This window comes from Aythya fuligula, chromosome 14 (genome assembly GCF_009819795.1).
Source record: "Aythya fuligula isolate bAytFul2 chromosome 14, bAytFul2.pri, whole genome shotgun sequence".
NCBI classification, from domain to species: Eukaryota; Metazoa; Chordata; class Aves; order Anseriformes; family Anatidae; genus Aythya; species Aythya fuligula.
Window position 1 is genome coordinate 17376878 of NC_045572.1, and position 18467 is coordinate 17395344.

At 42.9% G+C, this 18467-nt stretch overlaps 1 protein-coding gene across 3 annotated transcripts in view; it reads left to right on the forward strand.

Annotated features, from left to right (window-relative positions):
• FSTL4 (follistatin like 4) overlaps positions 1-18467 on the forward strand; it is a 276166-nt gene that overhangs the window by 18281 nt on the left and 239418 nt on the right. For all 3 annotated transcript variants that reach the window (XM_032196664.1, XM_032196669.1, XM_032196665.1), the window contains 2 exons: positions 11446-11578; positions 16232-16328. The gene's annotated coding sequence lies outside the window, so the exon portion shown is untranslated. The remainder of the gene's footprint in view (positions 1-11445; positions 11579-16231; positions 16329-18467) is intronic.

Sequence of the window (18467 nt, forward strand, 5' to 3'; positions counted from 1 at the left end):
CAATCTAACAGTTATTACTACTTTAGCTAATAAATTGGGGTTTTATTGCTTTGTGACCTAATGAGGGAAGCCTCCTTACTTGTTGCATTACAGCTACTCAGACAAGAATTTATTGTGTTTTATTAAAAATTTGGAACCTTCTGTATTGAAGAAAAAGCTGTTGTGGAGTGTCTGAATCCAGCCTGACCCCTTGTGCTCCTCAAACATCTCAGTGTTGAGATTGATGCCATCACTGAAAGTCAGGTCTTTGCCTCTGAGTTCTCACTAGCAGCACCTTTTGGGGCTTTGATTTGTTTTGGGGCTGTGCTAACCTGACACTGAGAGAAGAGTAATTAGCAAGTGTTGTTGGTACAGAAGCAGTCTGGAGTGACAGAGGAGATCTGGCCGGCGCAGCCCTGAACCCCACTCGTTATCAAGAGTGATGACCCTGCTCCTTCCACAGCTGACGTGGCTCCGTGCTGCTGCCAACGTGACTCAATTCCAGATTTGAAGGACTGTCCTAACCGCAGAAGATGGAAGATTGCTGCAAAATGTCAATGGCTTTTAAATCAAGGAAGTTGTATTTGCAAGGAAATCTGTTTTAATGCCTAGCATCCAGTAACATATGGTCGTGGATTTGTCAATAAGAAGCGTGTGAGTTCCTTTGGGGAATATTCGGAGAAGCTACTAATTGTTGATGAGAAGTGGTAGGACTTCTGATTAAAGTGATTAAAGTAATCTTCTGATGGAGTAATTGTCCATTTGATAGGAGTCCTTCGGACTCTGTCCCAGTGCTGCCATTACAGTAAGCACAGCTGTTTGCTGTGCTTTGTGGATCACAGTGCTTGAAATAAGATCTCCCATACTGTAACAAAACTGTAATCACTAGATGGCAGTGGGTTTTGCTCCCATTTTTTGGTCTATTTTTTATCCTGCTTCTCTTGAAGCGTCTTGTTTCTATTACAATGCCAATTAAAAAACAATTCTGAGACCTTGAAACAATTTTATGAAGAGATTTTTGTTTTCTGGCCAGCCTTAATCAAAACCCTAAATAAAGTTGTGCATCTGTTGTTTTCTTTGGGGCTGATTCTAGTCTCTAAGGCAACTTTCTGCCATTGAAGAGTCCTCGAAGTGTTGGGGCTTTCAGATGTTCTTTTCACTTCCAGGAATACCAGATCATTTGAAAGGCTTTAGCAGTTTTATTATGTTCTCCTGCTGTTGAATTATTTGCCCTTGATTTACAAGCATTTACTATAAAGCCTCACAAAAACCACGAAATGTTCAGATTTTCTTTGGAGACTGCTGGCTAGGAATACTCGAAGTTTCTTGCTACAGGATAGCTCTGGATTTGCTTTAAGTGCACTCCTTACCTGCTGTTATTCAAATGTGTCGACTGCTTACACCTGATTTTCCCCAGCTTACAAGGAGAGAGGGCAGCTCCGGCTCCCCTTTGCAGATGGAAGAGATGGGACTGCAATTAAGCACAGCTGAAACTGGAAGGGATGTCGGAGAAGTTTCTTGTCAGGAAATACAGCAGGAGGAGGAAGCTCAGCTCCCTGGTCCCTTCCAGCCATGAAGTGACAACTTCAAGAGTGAACTTAATCCATGTTTAATCCTATCTTCCCAAGCTAAATATTTCTTTTGATGTTTAAAGAGGAAAATATGTCATTTTGTCTAATTATTTTCATCAGGGGAATATATAACCTGGAGATGAAGCCTTTTCTGTGTCAGAAGGTCTCTGTCACCTATTATTGCAGTATTTCACATCTTTTTCTGTGGCCACTTCCTTGCTCATTTCCTTGTGTCAGTGCCAACCTGCCTGCAGTACCACTTTTGTGGTGAAACTGGCACTTGTAAAACTCTGAATAATTATATTTCTAAAATACTGATGTTTGTTTAAGGAAACTTAAGGAAATTAACAGTTTATAACGTCACGAGTGCCAATTGTATTTCCCTGTCTAGAGAAGGCAACTCACCTCCTGAAAATCATTTCTATTTCCATTAAGCTTTTAGGGAATTAGGATCTGGGCACTATCTGTAGCCACAAACAATGATGATACATACTTCGTGTTATTCATGTTTTCTTCTTGAAAAGACAATTCAACTGTTTGTGTTTCACTCTTTCCGTCATGTATATTCTATTGTTGCCTTTCTTCATAGTACTTTGGGATAGTATGGAAAAAGTACAGTATGGAAATGATGATAGTTAACACACCTCCAAAACTCTGGTTTGCTACAGTTGTGGGCTATCCATAGAGCTCCTAGGCAAGCCACAAAATGGTCCTATGGAAACGATGTTAAGGTTGTTTACCAGTAGCTTGTTCTTCTGACGGATTTGTATTATTTTTCCTTCCCTTTGCTGCTGTGGTTGTGCAAATTATACTGAAAGAGGAGTAATGTTGCTCTCAGGTCATGAGAGGTTAGGTTTTCTCCTAAAAGCTGAAGGGAAAAAAAACTTCCTTGCAGTAAGTAGTTTTATTATAGGTCTAGAATTAAAAGGAAACAGAACCCAGGATAATGTGCTCTTTTACTTACAGCCAAGGCTCTTTGTTTCTCAAAAAAACAAAACACTGCAATATGATGTTTAGGAATCTGGGTGGATGCAAACTCTGCTCTCCACCCATAAGTAACCTATGTTTGTATTGAATTTTTTCTCCTACAATTCCACAAGTGACTATGAACCCCATATCCACCACAATTAGCTGAACCATTTATGTGTTCGTGGCATTAATATGCTTTGACCTTAACCTGCAGCCTGGGTTTTGTTATTTAGAGGCACATCAGTACAGTGACATTTAGATTTGACTTGCTTTGGTCGCTTTTTGCTCTTTATTGATCAAACTTGCTGTACGCTGGATAGGTTAGGCTCCTAAGCTGTATGTTGTATTATTACCAGTGATGAGAGCATCCGTTGGTGCTGCTACTGATATATATCTTTAGCCCATTAAAATGCAAATTCTAAGGTGTGCAGCAGATAGAAATCTCTGTACCTTAAAGCACTGAAAAGCTGGCTAATTATGACTCCAACTATTTTTCAGATAAGTGAACAGTAAGTCATGATAAAATTCGTAATGTGAATCCTTTTATTTCTCCTGTCCCATGACTATTGAGCTGCACATAATCTCATGAGTGTGTTTCTTGTTTCCAGGTTCAATGCCCAAAAGTTTATTCGTTACTTTAAATGTGAAAGCAAACAAAGCTGAGAAAACCAGCTCATGGTGCCTATTTCTTGTCTCAAGCTACGTGAATATACGCAGCCAAATGATGTATAGCTTACAGCAGCAAGACCAAAGTTCAAGACTTTTCTTACCGTGTTGCAATCAGGTTCCAGTTCTTGGGTAGTCCCATTTCTGGTATCCTTGCTCTCAATGATCAGCAAGATCCTCAAGACTTAGGCCATTAAATGTGACTCCAGAACAGACCAGGGTTCTTCTCCAGCAGAGAGCTGCCCCTGAGGACAGACCCTGTTGGATGCTCCTATGATCCCTCCATACAGCAGCTCCCCATGCTTTCCCATGCTGCACAACTCCTCTACAGATTCCTGCCCTGAGCACTTAACTGGGCCAAACTATCATGTCAGTGGCTGTGAATATACCAGCAAAAGATTATGTTTTTAGTAGAATTCAGTCACAAATTGCAAGGATCAGTTGGGCAGTGCCATTTATGTATGGCTGAGTCTGAAAGTCAGTTTCTGTACATGTGAATGCTCAGTGGGCAAAGCAGGCTGTAGGTTTTGGTCCGTCTGAATTTACTTTTCTACTGAAGTGTCTCTTGATCTGGTTGGTCTGGTATTTTTATAGTCATTCCTTTCCAAATGTGGACGGTCCCATCGTATTGCAGTCTACAGCGTGAATGCAGTTACTGTGATTAAATAAAGACAGAAAAAATCCAATCTTCTACCTTGCAGCTTATGATCTTCTCATTTAATATGGCACATGATAATTTTTTTCTCTTCCCAGGATTCTTTTTTTTTGGCCAAGAAATTAACTATGTATGTGTCAAGGCAGGAATAAGCCCTAGGCAATATGGCAGAGTCGCTTTGTAATAAAGCAGGTCTCAATATTTGTTCCAAACTGAAGCAGAAACTTGTCTTTGAGTTAAAGTTTAGCTAACTTTCCCCATGACAATTTTTCCTTTGCCTCTGTTTGAAGAGTCCACCCCCAGCTGGCTTTTGAGACAAAACCAAGATCTTTGAAAGACCAGCAGCCACATTAAAGGAAGAACAGAAACTAGTTTTGCTACAGCAAGTTAAATGGGAAAGTCTAGGTCAGGGGCTTTAATTGCAAAAATGACACTGAGTGGCTGCCCAGGTGTACCTGGGGTACTTGCATGCAGAGCCAGAGCCTGGGAAGAGCTACAGAAAGGCTCACCATTTATCCTCTGAGTAGGGTGCAAGCAAGGAGAGATCTATAAATTAAAATATCTTCTTGTACCAGCTTCCACCGAATTTGTGATGCAGAAGGAAGTGGTCCCGAAGCCCTCTTTCCATGAGGGGCTGGGTGCCATCTGTCAGCACTATGGGTTTGGGATCCTCTGCCCCCAGATTATCCTCTCTACCAGGAGGATTTGGTAGGAGATGGAAGGCAGCAGATGACAGCTCCTCAGCCACAAAATGTTTGTGCTCGTCTCATAAAAGGAAATTCAGTCCTACAAACCAGTTTGTGCAAGGTCTCCAGTACCAGCAGAGCCACTGGCTCCCTGGCAGGGCTGCCCACCCCTGCACCTTGGTTAATGTAGGAAATACTTTCAAATTCTGTATCAGACAATGGAAAAGAAGTCTAGGTGACATGAGGAAATAAGTGCTTTTTTTTTTGAGGTCGCTCCTTCAGCCACTTTTGGGAGCTGCATGGGGAACAGAGGCTCCAGCTCAGCCCCACCAGCACGGCAGCGTTTGATGTTCAGGTTGGAAGCACCAGCCTCGAATCTTCCTTTCTGCAGCAAGCCTTTGGCATGGATTCGTTCCGGGGTGTGTGTGGCATTTCTCTTTGTGTTAAGCTGTAGTGAAAGAGAGACAGGATAATGCAGCCAAAATTGGCTTTTTCTGCCCCTGGCCACTTCAGATCAATGAGAAGATCTATGGAAACCCTTAGCCTGGAGAAAATAAAGAAAAACAAAGGGAAAAAAAGAAAACTCTTCTCCTGAGTGATTGCTTAAACCTCTCTGACAGCCCTGGAAATGGAATTTCACTTTCTCCTCCACGATTCTAGCACAGATTGTTTACTTTTATCTGTGGACTTGTCTTCACTATTTCTTCACCTTGAGTTAATTGACTGATTGCCACAAGGTAGCTAGTTAACATGACTGCAAACCTGGCTGGGCGCTCCCCAAATGTTTATTGCAGCGCTGTTACCCTGAGACAATTCCTGAATTAACACTGGGGACATATCTGAATAGAAAAACCTGTAGCATCTCTCTTACCTGTTGGTCTGGGTCAGTATAATGCATCCAGAAATGATTTTAGATACTGCAAATGTGAAGGCCAAATTCATGGCAGGGGAAATGAAGGTGACCTTTCCTTATAGATAAGGCCTTTGTAATTTTAGTAGCTCAGGTAAATCCTAGCAGGATGCAGATAATGTGTTAAAATACTGATCCCTACAGTGGGGATTGCTTGAAAGTATACAGTAACTGCGTATAGCACGGGCAAGAGACTGCAGAGGCGCATCTTTAAATTAAAATAGTAAGTTTAACTACGTCTTAGCAAAAAGCAATTACCCAGGCTGAAATTTGACCCAGCCACCAGAATTAATACACCATCGTTGTTGGAGAAATTGCCTTTGGATATTTAGATTTCATAAGCAGATAGGGGTCTGGTTTTATATCTCAACAGAAGGAGACTAACAGTAAATAGCGGTAGCTCTAGCAGTTGGCTTATTACAGAAAACTATTAAAATGTCATTCTTTGTATGGCTAGTGCCATGATTCCCATCACTTCTCCAGCAGTTTAGAGCTGGGTTGCAGATGTGGTTAACACCTTTGCCTGTACAGCTATGGTGTTTGCATGCATAATATAAAACATCTTGCCTGTAGACCATTTTTTTTCACGTGCGTAATTTGTTGTGGCTGCATAGTACTATATATTTTTATTCAATCTTTTACATATAAATGAGTTTTATTGAATAAATGTTGCCATTGTCCATTCCCCACACCATATTTTAACTCTGTAACTATAGTGAGTTTATGATTCCTCTTCGATTCTATTGCAGTAACAAGTTTGTTTATTGCTTTTTAAATCTCCTGCGCTGACACTGTGTTAAAATTAAGGACGTGGTTAAATTCTTTATTGTTTTAGACTGTTTCTAAAATTTAACATTTCTATAACCTTGAATGTTTGGCATCACAAATCAGACGTGAGGTGTCGTGGCTAGTTGGCTTTAAGGTCGTGGCAAGTTGCTGCAGTCTGCTGGCAAAGCCACTGCAGAGCTTTTAAGGTTCCCCATGCAAAGGTAATGCAGTGATCAGCTTTAATGAGTAGGACTGAAATACTGTATAAGCGTTTTCATCTATTTTTATTGTTTCTCCTTTTGTTTTATAAGTCTGCATAAATCCTAGCTGGGAATCAGTGGAGGTGTGTGGCTGGCTGTATTTGAAGATTGCCTGAGTAAGCCAACTTTTTTTTTCTTCCTTGGGTGACAATATTTCGTGTTTGTGTGTATATGAAATATTAAGACCAATGCAGTGTGGATTTGAATGTGTTCGTCAGCAACTATTAATGACAGAAACTAATTACATAGCCAGTCTCAGTGCTAATGCATGTACAAATAATGCGACTATGGCAAGAGACCTCTGCAAACATTCAAAATAAAATGAAAAACCACAAGTCCTAATCCTCCTCTCCCTTGAGTCAACAGGAGTTTTGCCTTTCAGTGCAGTAGATCGTGCCTGGTATTGCTGTTTGCTCTAACCCAGTGTCATCTCTGAAAGCCATGAGCAGGTCATGGGCAAAACAGGAGAAGTGACAGGGGTTACTTTGTTCTCTGTCTGCTGGGACTCAGGATGGTGCTGGTATAAACTGGTGCAAACTGGGGCTGGGCAGAGTCCTCGTGTGCTCTTGAGGGTCAGTCCCGCGTTGTGCTGTGGCAAGGTCAGTAGTGTTTTGGAGAAGATAAACATTGCACAAGTTTTTGATGTCCCATGCTGGAGGCTGACAGACTTCATAAACAACTTCCAGGATCTTTGTGTAATCAAGTTTTAATATAAAGTTAATTAAAATGTGATTTATTGCAGATTTTCTAATGCACAAAAGTCTAAAAATAATACCATAGTGACTAAAACTGTGTGTGCACTTGTTTAAAGCCTGGGCTACACACGGAATTCAGTGTGGAGCCTTGTAATAACTGAGATGTTACCTGATAAAGCAAAAGCATTTGGCTAAATCTTGGAAAGAACTTCTTTCTGTTTAATAAAGTGACTAACATCATTTGCCTTTCCATTTTAAATCTGATAATTGGGAAAGTTTCAATCCTTTTGCCCCCTAAATGTCAAAGCAGGGCTCCTTTTTGGTTTTCGAGATGGTCTCTGTGGCTATTTGGCTCTACTTCATCTGTGCCCTCTTCTCTTCCAAGTGTGGGAGTGCTCTTCCCCGTTAAAGGCAGTTACTGAACTCCCCTAGGACAGCGTAGCCTTTGCTACAAAGCATCGCGTTACAGGGTCAAAAGAGGACATCAGATAAAAACCGAATCACAGCCCCTACGTTCCCAGGTAATTCAGTGTATTAAGGAAACAGAGGAATTTCTGTGGGAGCTAACGGCAGCTAAATACCTGTTAAAACTAATGGCAGGGCTCCCACAGTCTCAGATGGTGCGACGGGCTGCCTGTAATTCAGCTGCAGCTATTTCACCACTGCTGGTTCAGGGAAGGTTACTGTGAGGTTAGTTTAATACAAGCACAGCTATAGGGAGGAATTTGGGGGAAGAAGATAAGCTTCAGGGCAAGATGAAACAGCAGAATGAGTCGGTCCCTCCCTCAGGTGTGGAGCACATGGGCTGGGACCCAGTTCCTGACCACTGCGATCATCCAGAGAGGGGAAAACCAACTACTTCCAGCATCTCTGCTTTGGTATGAATGCTCGTTTTACCAAAGCAATCTAAAGTTGTTTGAATGCTAAGCTTGGTTGTGGGTTGTGTGTGTGTGTTTATTTTTTTTTAATTTATTTTTTTATGTGCTTGTGACAAATAATGGTTTTAGCTTCAAAAGTGATGGTACTACATTATATAGTTATAGGTTGGATTTAGGTCTTAAAAATAAAACAAACTGCTTCAAAAGCTTTAACTGAAAAATACTGATGCTAGGCTGCTCTTCTTTTATATCACTTTACTTGCTGTATTATCTGTATTCCTTCCAGCAGTGCTTTAAGAGTCGTGCCTAACATCTGACGGGTTTCGTTTTTCCTGTAATGCAGTATTTCAAAAAACAACAACAACAAAAAAAAAACACAACACAGTAAATTATTTGCATAATGCATGGGATGCTTTCTTTGGAGTAAAATTGCACTGTGCTTCAGGGAGCAGCCTCAGCCTGCCTCTCAGTGATACTGTCCTGTTCACAAACCAGATCTGTCACCCCCTGATGAAGTGTTTCATGTCTAAATTTAGCAGTGGTTTCTGTGGTCCACGCTCGGCCTGTGATCTTGACTGTTCCCCTGCTGCTGCTTTTGATGTCTTTCCTAGAGATAAAGGTGCGACTGAAGCCCATGCAGATGGATCCAAGCTAGTTGTAGTATGTCTGGTAGTGAGTGCAGGGAGCTCAGCACGGACAGGGAAAGCTTCCCTAGAAAGTCTGCTGGGCATGTAATTAGGTGGCTCGTCCAGAGTGAGCTGCATGAAGTGGCTTTCAGCCTAATTTAACTAATTAGGTTATCTTAAGTGAGTGTAAGCACAGCTTTGGCCCTGACGTAGGCATACCTGAGGTGGAGATGCAGGCAGGGAGCTGCAGTCAGGGACCTGGAGCTGCAGGAGGATCCCAGTCTACACTGGCTGCAGTATAAGAGAACAACATTGAAATTAGTCAAATACAGAGACTACAGCTGCTGGGAGGATAGTTATTTGCACTGTGGATGTAACCATATTTTGGAGCTGGCAAATGATGTTAAGTCAAATACTCCAGGGGTCGGGCCTAATTAAGATGTTGGTATCGGATTGTGAACTGATTATGTGGGAAAAGTGAGCCCTGCATCATTATTTGCAAGTGGCTGTGTGCAGGATCAAGCACACTGCTTCGTGCAGGGGAAGGAGCCGTGACACACACCGTGTGTGTTGTGTGAAGTTGGGCTAACACCACCCGGCCTGAAGTAGCGAGGAGCAAAGGGGCTGAGGCGGAGTTGTAAAAGCTAATTGAATAATGACTTATTTCGGATGAAATGGTGTTCTGCTGGAAGGTATTCTGCTAGCAAAGAATGAAGCTGAATTTGTCAAGTGTCTTATTCATTGTAAATAATTCACTCTGCTCCAGTTGTGCTGCGCAGGCACTCTGCAGCAGCCTCACAGCAAGGCCGGCCTCCGCCTGGTGCCGGTTCCAGAGCTGAAAACCCAGCAGAGCACGGAAGTGCTTTGAAAGGTGCCTCAGCTAGCAGCCAGCCTCCAAAAGTTACTTATGTTCTGGTAATGCTGCCTCTGTTGTAAAAATATATGAAATATCCTGTGCTGAGACACAGGGAACATTCTGGGAAGCAGCATCTGAGTCCTCAAAACGAGGTGAGCCGGGCCCACAGCCCAGTGACAGCCTGACAGCCCTGCTGCAGCTCCTCCTGCTCTCTGCCTTTACCTCTCCTCCCTTTCAAAGCCCCATGGCCTGAATTAAATTCCTCCAGGTCATCTTCATAAATAAATTGCAATGATTTACAGGCATTTTTATAGGGGCCTTGCTCTCAGGCTGAGAAGCAGAATGATTAATTCTACAAAAGCTGTTTTACGCAGGATTTCTCAAATCTTAATGATGCTTCATTTCAGCCAAATAATTTCTCCTCAGTCAAATTTTGGAGTTACTGAATAACTTATTTGAACCCTCTGTGCTTCAGAGCTTCCTGGAAGAGAAGACAGCTCTGTACAAGTGGAGAGCAGGACACCGTGTCCTGGTTTCACGGAGGCAGCCCATGTCACTTAGTGTGCTGTCCCTCTTGGTTTTCATCAGGGCATTCAAATGACCCAGTTTTCTCCTGCTTTGCCGTTGTCCTCCTTCCAGCTTATAGGTATTGGTGATGTTTAAAGTCATCCTCCTTCAGGAAATGTCAGCTGCTAAGGTGAGGGGACAGGAAGTGGAAATTGCTAATAGAGAAAAGCATGCAAAAAGGGCTTCTGAGGAGGCAAGTGGTGTGGGGAGGTGGCAGCTGAAATAAAGATGTGAGTAACAGCAGTGGTCATCATCCCATCTTCGGACCTTATCCAAGACAGGGAAAAAACCCTGATACTAGTACTGCTTAATAAACACAATATAATCAGAACCTATTATAGGCTAGCTCTGCTTGAAATTCAAGTGGTTTGGACTGGGGTTCATTTTATATGTGCCTCTAAAGAAAGTTAATGTGTTCCCTACTTCCCCTTCCCCCTTAGTCTATACTGTATCTTAATGAATAACAGGCTTAATCACTCTGGTATCAAGATAGCCTTTTTACAGCTATGCAAATGTTCTTTGGTATATAATTTGTACATGCTTCACTCATCTATTAGCATTGTTCTTTCTAAATGAGAAAATGCAAATGTTACACCAAGGGCCCCATCTTCATAGCTTACTGAATATAATTCCTGACAGCAACATGAAGCTGTTTAGCATAATTTTCCTGTTAATAAACTGCCAATTACAGTAATTTAGTTCTTAGCTTCCGAAGACCAAAAGGTATACGGTGATTTCCAGCCCCCTCCCAATTAATGTTTCAGTTTATTATTTTGGTATGTCTGAGAAAACAGAAAAATGGAGCAGCCTCAGATGTTTGATACAAATGCAACTTCCTTTCACTAATTCAAAAGCTCTTCTGCTCTGAGAGGCAAAATGCAGCATTGAGCACACTCCCCTTACACATGCGCGTTTGTATGTGTAGACCACTAAGAACGGCATCAGAGGTATCTGTATTACACGCGAATGTGAGTCAGCTTGGAAAACTACCAAATTAAACTCTGTAAAAGCTGCCTAGAAACACCTGCCAGCAATGAACAGCTTTTTTTTTTTTTTTTTTTTTCCTCCCAGTGACTTCTGTTTGTTGTGCAAATGCTTCCCAAACTCAGACGGTTACACAGCACTTTATTAAAGTCAATGGAAAATACTGTGAAAGAAGGGGGGATGTTTAAGGAAATGTTTGTAGTTGCTCGAAAAGCCTCAGAAGTATTATATCTAGAAGCAATTATGTTTTGAGCAGCTCTTCATGCACAGTAGTTTCTGTTCAGAGCTCTTCTCCACCTTTCTTATTAAAGGGAATTTGCATGAAAACAATCTTCGTTTCTTAAGAGTTTATCTGATCTTCCTGCTTATTTCCAGCTCCCTGCTCCATCTGCTCCTGAAATGATCATTCCACGTGATACAACAGAACAACTTCTGAAGCAAATTGGACTGACTTGAGTTGAGGAATAAGCAAGAGGAGATCTGGGGAATGAAAGGTCTTTCTTTCAATGTGAGTATTGCCAGTGCGTGAATGTGGGGAATGGGCTTTTGATGTAAGGAGATACTGAGGAAAATAACCTAGCTAGATGGAGCCTTTCAGGTGGTTTGTTTGGGATACTGGCTTTTTCCCCTCCTATTTGCAGGTAGCTCCACCACTCATACTGTGTTTTGTAATCTATTATTTGTTTCAAGAATATGCCCACAGATGCCATGAACAAATTTTGTCTCATGTAATTACATCTCAAAAAAAAGAAGTGAGAGTTATTGCATCCTTCCCACAATCACCTGCCTTTATCAGCCTCAACTGAGCCTCCTGTAGCCTGCAGGAGGACAGAGGCAGGCTGCAGTGATTAGACCCTGACCGTAATATTTATTAGACTTTCAGGAGTCAGGTTTGGCAGAAGAGTTTTCATTGGTTATGTAAATACTCACTTTAAAGCCTGCTCTGGCTTCTCTAAACACCTGGACTGGGCTATTTCAAAGGACTCAGCATTGGTGTCACTGGTCTAGGTAATGAAAATAAATTGACTCCTGAGGAAGTACAGTTAGGTCAATGCTAAGCAGTTATTTAAATTCCACCTTCCTGCAAGCTATGTTTAGAAATCAAGCACAAAAGCCCACTTGGTGCCGTCACCAAGTCTTATTTGCCCAGGCACCTCTCGGTGCTTGGCAGTGTCTCAGCTGAGACCTCCAGACCTGAACCCAAATAGCAGAAATAGCTGGCCCTGCCTGCCTGCTTTTGGTAGCCACCAGAGCAGCTGGTTTGCCCAACTGGCACCCACTGGCTTGGTGCCTTGCTGGCGTAGACAAGGGGGTTGTTTTGCTTGGGGTCTGTGGCTGGATGTAGAATCCTGCAACACTACCCACACGAGAACCGTGCCCATCTTTGGAGGACGTTCAGTATGAGCCAGTTGCTATAGCGAGGCATGGTCTTTGCTGAGAAATTTCATCTGCTCTGTGAAACAAATCCAGGTCTGAGGACCTTATGGGAGCAGGGAGCACCCTGTTCAGCTGTTTGTGTGTCTTTGTTCTTGATGGCATTCGCCGCCTTGGCCAACTCCTCCCTGGTGCGATGCCTCAGGCAAGGGCTCAAACAAGAGAGGCTCCTCCAATGCTTTGAAAGCTAAATTGAAACAACATTATTGAAGTTATTAAACTTTAAGAAGGTGCAAGTGTAAGTGCCAGCTAGTTACTTTTTGATAAGTATATGCTATTAATAGCACTTTTAAAAACTCAACTCAAGATCTGCAGTATAGGTATTCTTCAAGACACTCTTGACTGTTACGAGATTAATGGATAGGGGACAGTTTGGAACTGAAACATTAATTTTAATCACACAGCTCGGTTTGTATTAATGAGAGAAGTGGGCGAATCCTATAGAAAGGCATGAGAATATGTACCTAAGAGGCATATGCGGTGATTATGCACTTTGTTGGAAAATTATTGCCAACTCTGAAAATAACTGACAGCCGAATTTGTCAGATGGACACTTTGAGAACACAGGGCAGTGCAGCAGTATATACAAAGGGATGGCCGTGCCACTCGTCTATTAGGTTAAGCAAATTCTGAAATAAATCTGAGAAGTGAAATAATGGTATTTCTTCCCCCCGGAGAGCATTATATATTCACACTGGGAGTCTGCTAGGGAATATTTGCCCGTTCTTGTACAGTCTATGAGGGCTTACAACCATGTTATGTTGCTGGTTTTTATACACTTGAGTATTCAGTTGGAGCTGAATGACTGCGATTAATCACATCACTTTTTAGTACCTGTGGTACCAAGTTTTTTGTTTATAGACTGGAGACCTGGGGCTCTGTGGTATTTCCTTGTTGGCCTCGAAGCCAGTGTGTGCTCTTCCTTTGCAGCCTGACCTCTCTCGCTGTGAGCTCATCGCTGTAGCCCAAGGCTGGAAAAGCCTGACAAGGGGCTGCCCTGGCTCCAGTGTCAGGTTATTAAATGAAGTGAGGAAAGAGCTCTGTGTGGGGGTGACACAGCTGGGGGCACTGCCTCTTCACCTCTGAGCATCACATCTATAGGGTACCAGCCTGAGGACCAGGAGCCCTGCGCGCACTGCTAGCATTGCTTCACTCGTCAGACAGCCCAGAGGTGATTTAATGTGATGGGGTGGGATAAGCTTTCATCAATAGCAAGCCTACAAATGTTAGTAGTTATAATTAGGAGATGTGCTAACCCTCCTATTAGCCTGATTGATGGGAAGGCTTGATTAAGCAGAAAACTGATTTTTCCCCAACTGGCTGTAACAGAAGATCAGTTTGCTTTGAAATGGGAATTATAAGGAGCGAAAGCTTTCTGTTGTCCCTTTAACTGATGAAAACTGGCTAGGTGCATCTTCAAATGTTTATAGTGAGGAAAGAAACCCCAAAATGAAGATGTGTGTTCTAGGCAACAAATTTTAGTCCTACAGTCAGGGCTACAATGCAGAGCGGGGATGGACAGGCCCTCTGAATCTGTCCCAGCACCGAGCAAAGCTTCCTGACACTGCGCCATTCTCAGCGGCTATCAAATTTAGGGCATGTCTGTCCTCCCCAAAGGACAAGGTCATTTTAAAACTGGGAGCAGGAGAACCACATAAAAAGCTGATTATACCAGTGAATCAATACAGGCATGTAATTTGGGACCCATGCTGGTATTTGCACAGTCCCGAGCTCTCTGTACCACCTTGGGTCAATGCTATTTCCAACGTCTCTGTAGTGTCCTCCATGGTGCTGCGAAGATGTGCCCTCGCTGACCTAACGGAGTGATAAAGAAATCTGCTCTGTTTAATGCAATTCTGGGGGAAAATGGCCACTTTTGAAAAAGAAAATGGTTTCTGCTAAAGGTTTACCGCCGTGCAAATGCAGTGGTGATGCAGCTGTAGTGAGGCTGAATGGCTCTTCACAATGCAAAGTTTCCGAGCTAAAGAAGAGCTCGTGTGCTTGAAAGCTTTTTGTTCTCCAACTACATTCACAGGGTTAATAAAAGATTGGAGCTCTCCATGCAAACCTCGCTGCCTGCGCCATGAATTGAACTCCTGTGTCCAAAAGGACTTGATGTTGACCTTAAAAAACTTGAAAACCTGTTAATATTAGGCACCCTGGGATTGATATATAGAGCTGAGTTGGATCATGTTTTACTTATACGCAGGCAAACAAAGCTCTGTAACATAATCAAAGGGCAAAAATTAGCTCTAAGTAGATGCCATAGAGCCACAATGATCATTATTAGATGGCACTTTGTCTCATTGTTATTTACGTATTATTTGACGCCACAATAATATTCAAGTCACCCTCACTAAACATACAGCACTGTATTTTGACAGCAATTCACAAACGTGAATTAAACTGAACATTTCTCTAATACCAACCTTTCCTGAACCTCCCTGCAAATGGAGATTAAAGGCAAAGAGAAGCATAGTGCAGTTCAAGCATATAAAAGCCTCATTGTCAGTCCAGGACTTGGGGAATAAATAAATAAATTTGGACCTTTTATTTGTTGCAGACCCATTAATAAATTATCACAAGTGACTTCTGTGGCCTGTGCCCTATCACTTGGACATTATACTAATATGGGTAAAAGAGAAGGATCAAGAGGAAAATGTCCAAAAGGACCTTGCAAAGCTCTCTGAAGGTGGGCTTAGAGTGAGGGAGAGGATCTGGGCTAATGTGCTGGAAAAAAAGAGAAAGAAAATTGTACTCTAAGGTAATCTTATATCTCACCAGTTAGCTGACAAAATGCACGTGATGCAACTTCCAGGGGTTATTTTTGTGTAAAAACAAGTGCAAGGCGGGAATCAACACACAACAAAATAAGCAGCACAGCAATGTGGTGACAATCAGCAAATACAATGCGTTGAAATGTGTTGGTTTTTATATATCAACATATATAAATAGATATTTGCAAGGAAATTAAGCAGACCTCCTTACAGGCCATGCATTTGTGACTGCAGCTGGCTTTCAGAGCGAGCTAAAGCCCAAAGCTTGGCAGGTGCTGGCTGGGGACAGCGCCGCGGGCAGGCTGCAGGACTCAGCTGTGCCAGAGCTGACGGCAACACACCAAGCACCTGGCAGGCCCAGTCGTTTTAAAGAGTCCTTCATATGCAATCACTGCGCTTGTACTCCTCTGAGTTTTCAACATGCAAAACTCAAATATAGGAGGGTTGTTTTTTGTGTTTTTTTTTTGCTGAAGTCGTAGGAACTCGTGAGTGCAGACTTAATTCCCCCAAATCTACAGACAAAATACTCGCTTACCATCTTAACGATCCCTCTGGGAAAGCTGGCCAAGTCAGACAGTAACGTTCAGTAAATCCTTGTTATCTATGCTTGCTTTGCTAATGAGCCTGAGTATCGTATTTAAATCCCTGTAGTTGCATCTCATATATCGGCTGGTGCAAAAATAAAATATTTTCGTTCGGCATTTGGCGTATATCATGGGCAGCTCCGCTGTGCTCCAGAAATGCCTCTCCTGTTATTAGCACAGTGCAAGCCTTCGAAGGGTCACTGTGATGAATAGGACGGTGGAGGCCATGGGAGAGCAACATTTCAAACAAAAAATGGTACAGCTATTGGAGGGTAATTGAGATACCGTGTGTTTACACAGGTCTGTCTTGGAAATGCTCCTTTTGTGAACGCTAAGTTTGATTAAGAGCTTTCCTTTTTGAATCAGGGTGAAGGTGAAGGCAAATAACAAAGGAGGCTGGAAAAATAAAGCAGGACATTTCCAGTACAGCCCGGCCAGCGGGGAGCTGCGGATATTGGTCGAGGTAAGAAGGATGCAGCTCAATTGTGGAGGGGGATTTCTTACGCACCTTGTGTGACTTTTATCACAAACCATTTCTTTTGATTGAATTTGTGCTGTGTTATGCAGAATATTATAAGCAATGTTGTGCTAAAGTATTATTTATAGTAGACAAACTTCAAGAACAAGCATTCGTTGGGCAAGGCTCTCCTTCACCTAAGTGTTTTGCTACTTTCTCAAGCTGAGCTCAGAGGAACAAATTAATATTTATAAATTTGCAGAGGTCTGCGTCCCCTTCAGGCCAGTAGTAAAATCAACAGTCTCCAACCAACGCTGAGGTCGAATTCTGGGAGATGTGTTTGCTGTCCAAGTCCTGAGCTGGAGTTGCAGTGGGGAAAGCAATAGGATTTCAGAGGAAAACCAGGCAGACAGCACAGAGAACAAACACAGTTTTAGCTGCCAACCTTCGGGGATCCTCCTTGAGTGGACCGGAGCAAATGGTGAGAGTGGTTACGAAGAGCTGCTCCCAGTGCTCGCGGGGAAGGTGTGCTTTAAAACAGGTTGTTGCTTCTGGAAAGAGGGACTTCTCTTTGTAGGCAGGGGTTTTTATGGCCTGCTGCCTCATTATCTCAGTAACTTATTACAGTTTTATGTCTGTGTTGTGCTGCAAATGGACTGCCCATAATCCCCTTTTTATAGACTTAATCTGGCTGGTGATAAACGCCTGCAGGGTGAGGGAAGCATCTTCCCCTTGGTGGTGGGCACACAACGCGAGCAACTTTTGGCAAGCTGAGCCCATCCCTCCTGCCTGTGTTTTAAAATCCCCTCTGATCCCACCTGACTTTAAAGAGGTGCTGGTATTGACATTTCAGTCTGAAATACAGCCGTCTGTTTTCTCCTGGAAAGATCAGCGCCAGCTGTCAGAGCTGCAGCCTTCTGCGTGTGCACAGCGATGATCAAATTAACATCCCTTTAGGTACCTGGAAGTTAACGTTAGATGAGCCTCCAAAACCAGTTTTTGGAGATTTTGGTGGCTTAGGCGCTTACTGACGTAGGCTGGCTGAATACTAGAGATTGTCTTCTCAAACGTTCTGTGAAATAACCATTACAATTTCACATCCCCTGTACACACAAGCTAGTTAATTTGTTTTCAGTGAACATTTGTATGAGTGAATTATTCACCCATCTGCAATATTTATCTTTACAATGGCTAGACAATTCAGCCCTGTGTGGAGATGTGCCTCTGTGTGAATTCATAAATCCCCGATCACTGGCAGGACATTTTCTGCAGGAGCTGATGATCTATTTATTCTCTCTTTTCGCCTCTCCAAAGGTTAGCCAGGGCCCTCTTGCTTTGACACGAACTGCAAGCAAACAACTTGTATAATATTTTACTACTTCCTAGTTTGAATATAAAGCTCTGACAATGCTCTCTGTAACTCCAGCTTGTCTGTTTCACAGCTCTCTTGGCTGATTATAAGGCAGCAATTTTATGTGATTTTTTTCCTCGCGCGCAGCAGATGTAATGAGCAGAGAGGATTATGTGATGAGCTGAAATGACTGAGGTACGTAAGGAATTGAAAATGCAGATTCAGAGCCTTTGGTGCTATTAGCGGTCAGTTGGAGCCTGCTGGCAGAGGGCTAACTCTTTTAGGGGTGAGCTGCTTCTGTTCAAAGGTGTTTAGAGCTCTGGGATGGAAATGCAGCACAAAGAGGATACAGAGGGCCATAAAATTGCCCGTAAGGATATTGGAAATCAATGTAAATGTAGATGCAGATGCATGCTGCTCGATCACCCCCTTGGTGCCTGGGGAATCTTGATGGGCCAAAACTGGCCTCGCTCACCGCAGGGCTAGGATTGCCCTGGGCTGAGGTTCACTGCCAGGGAAGCTGCTGGGATGGCTCTGTGGTTTGGTGGCCACTGCTTTTCCCAGGGGATACCGGGAGGAGTATGAGTTGCAACTGATAGATGCCTGAGCCAATGGTTCAGAAAATTCTTAATGAGAGTCTGGGTTTTAAAGAACAGCAAGGACCTCACTTAAATAGCATTCCTCTGTGGTCATTTAGGAAGCTCTTCTTTGTTGGGGAAGACCCACCACAACAAGCTCCATTTTACTGGTCTGGAGATTTGGGGCTGGATCCCAGCTTGGATGAACTTCATCGG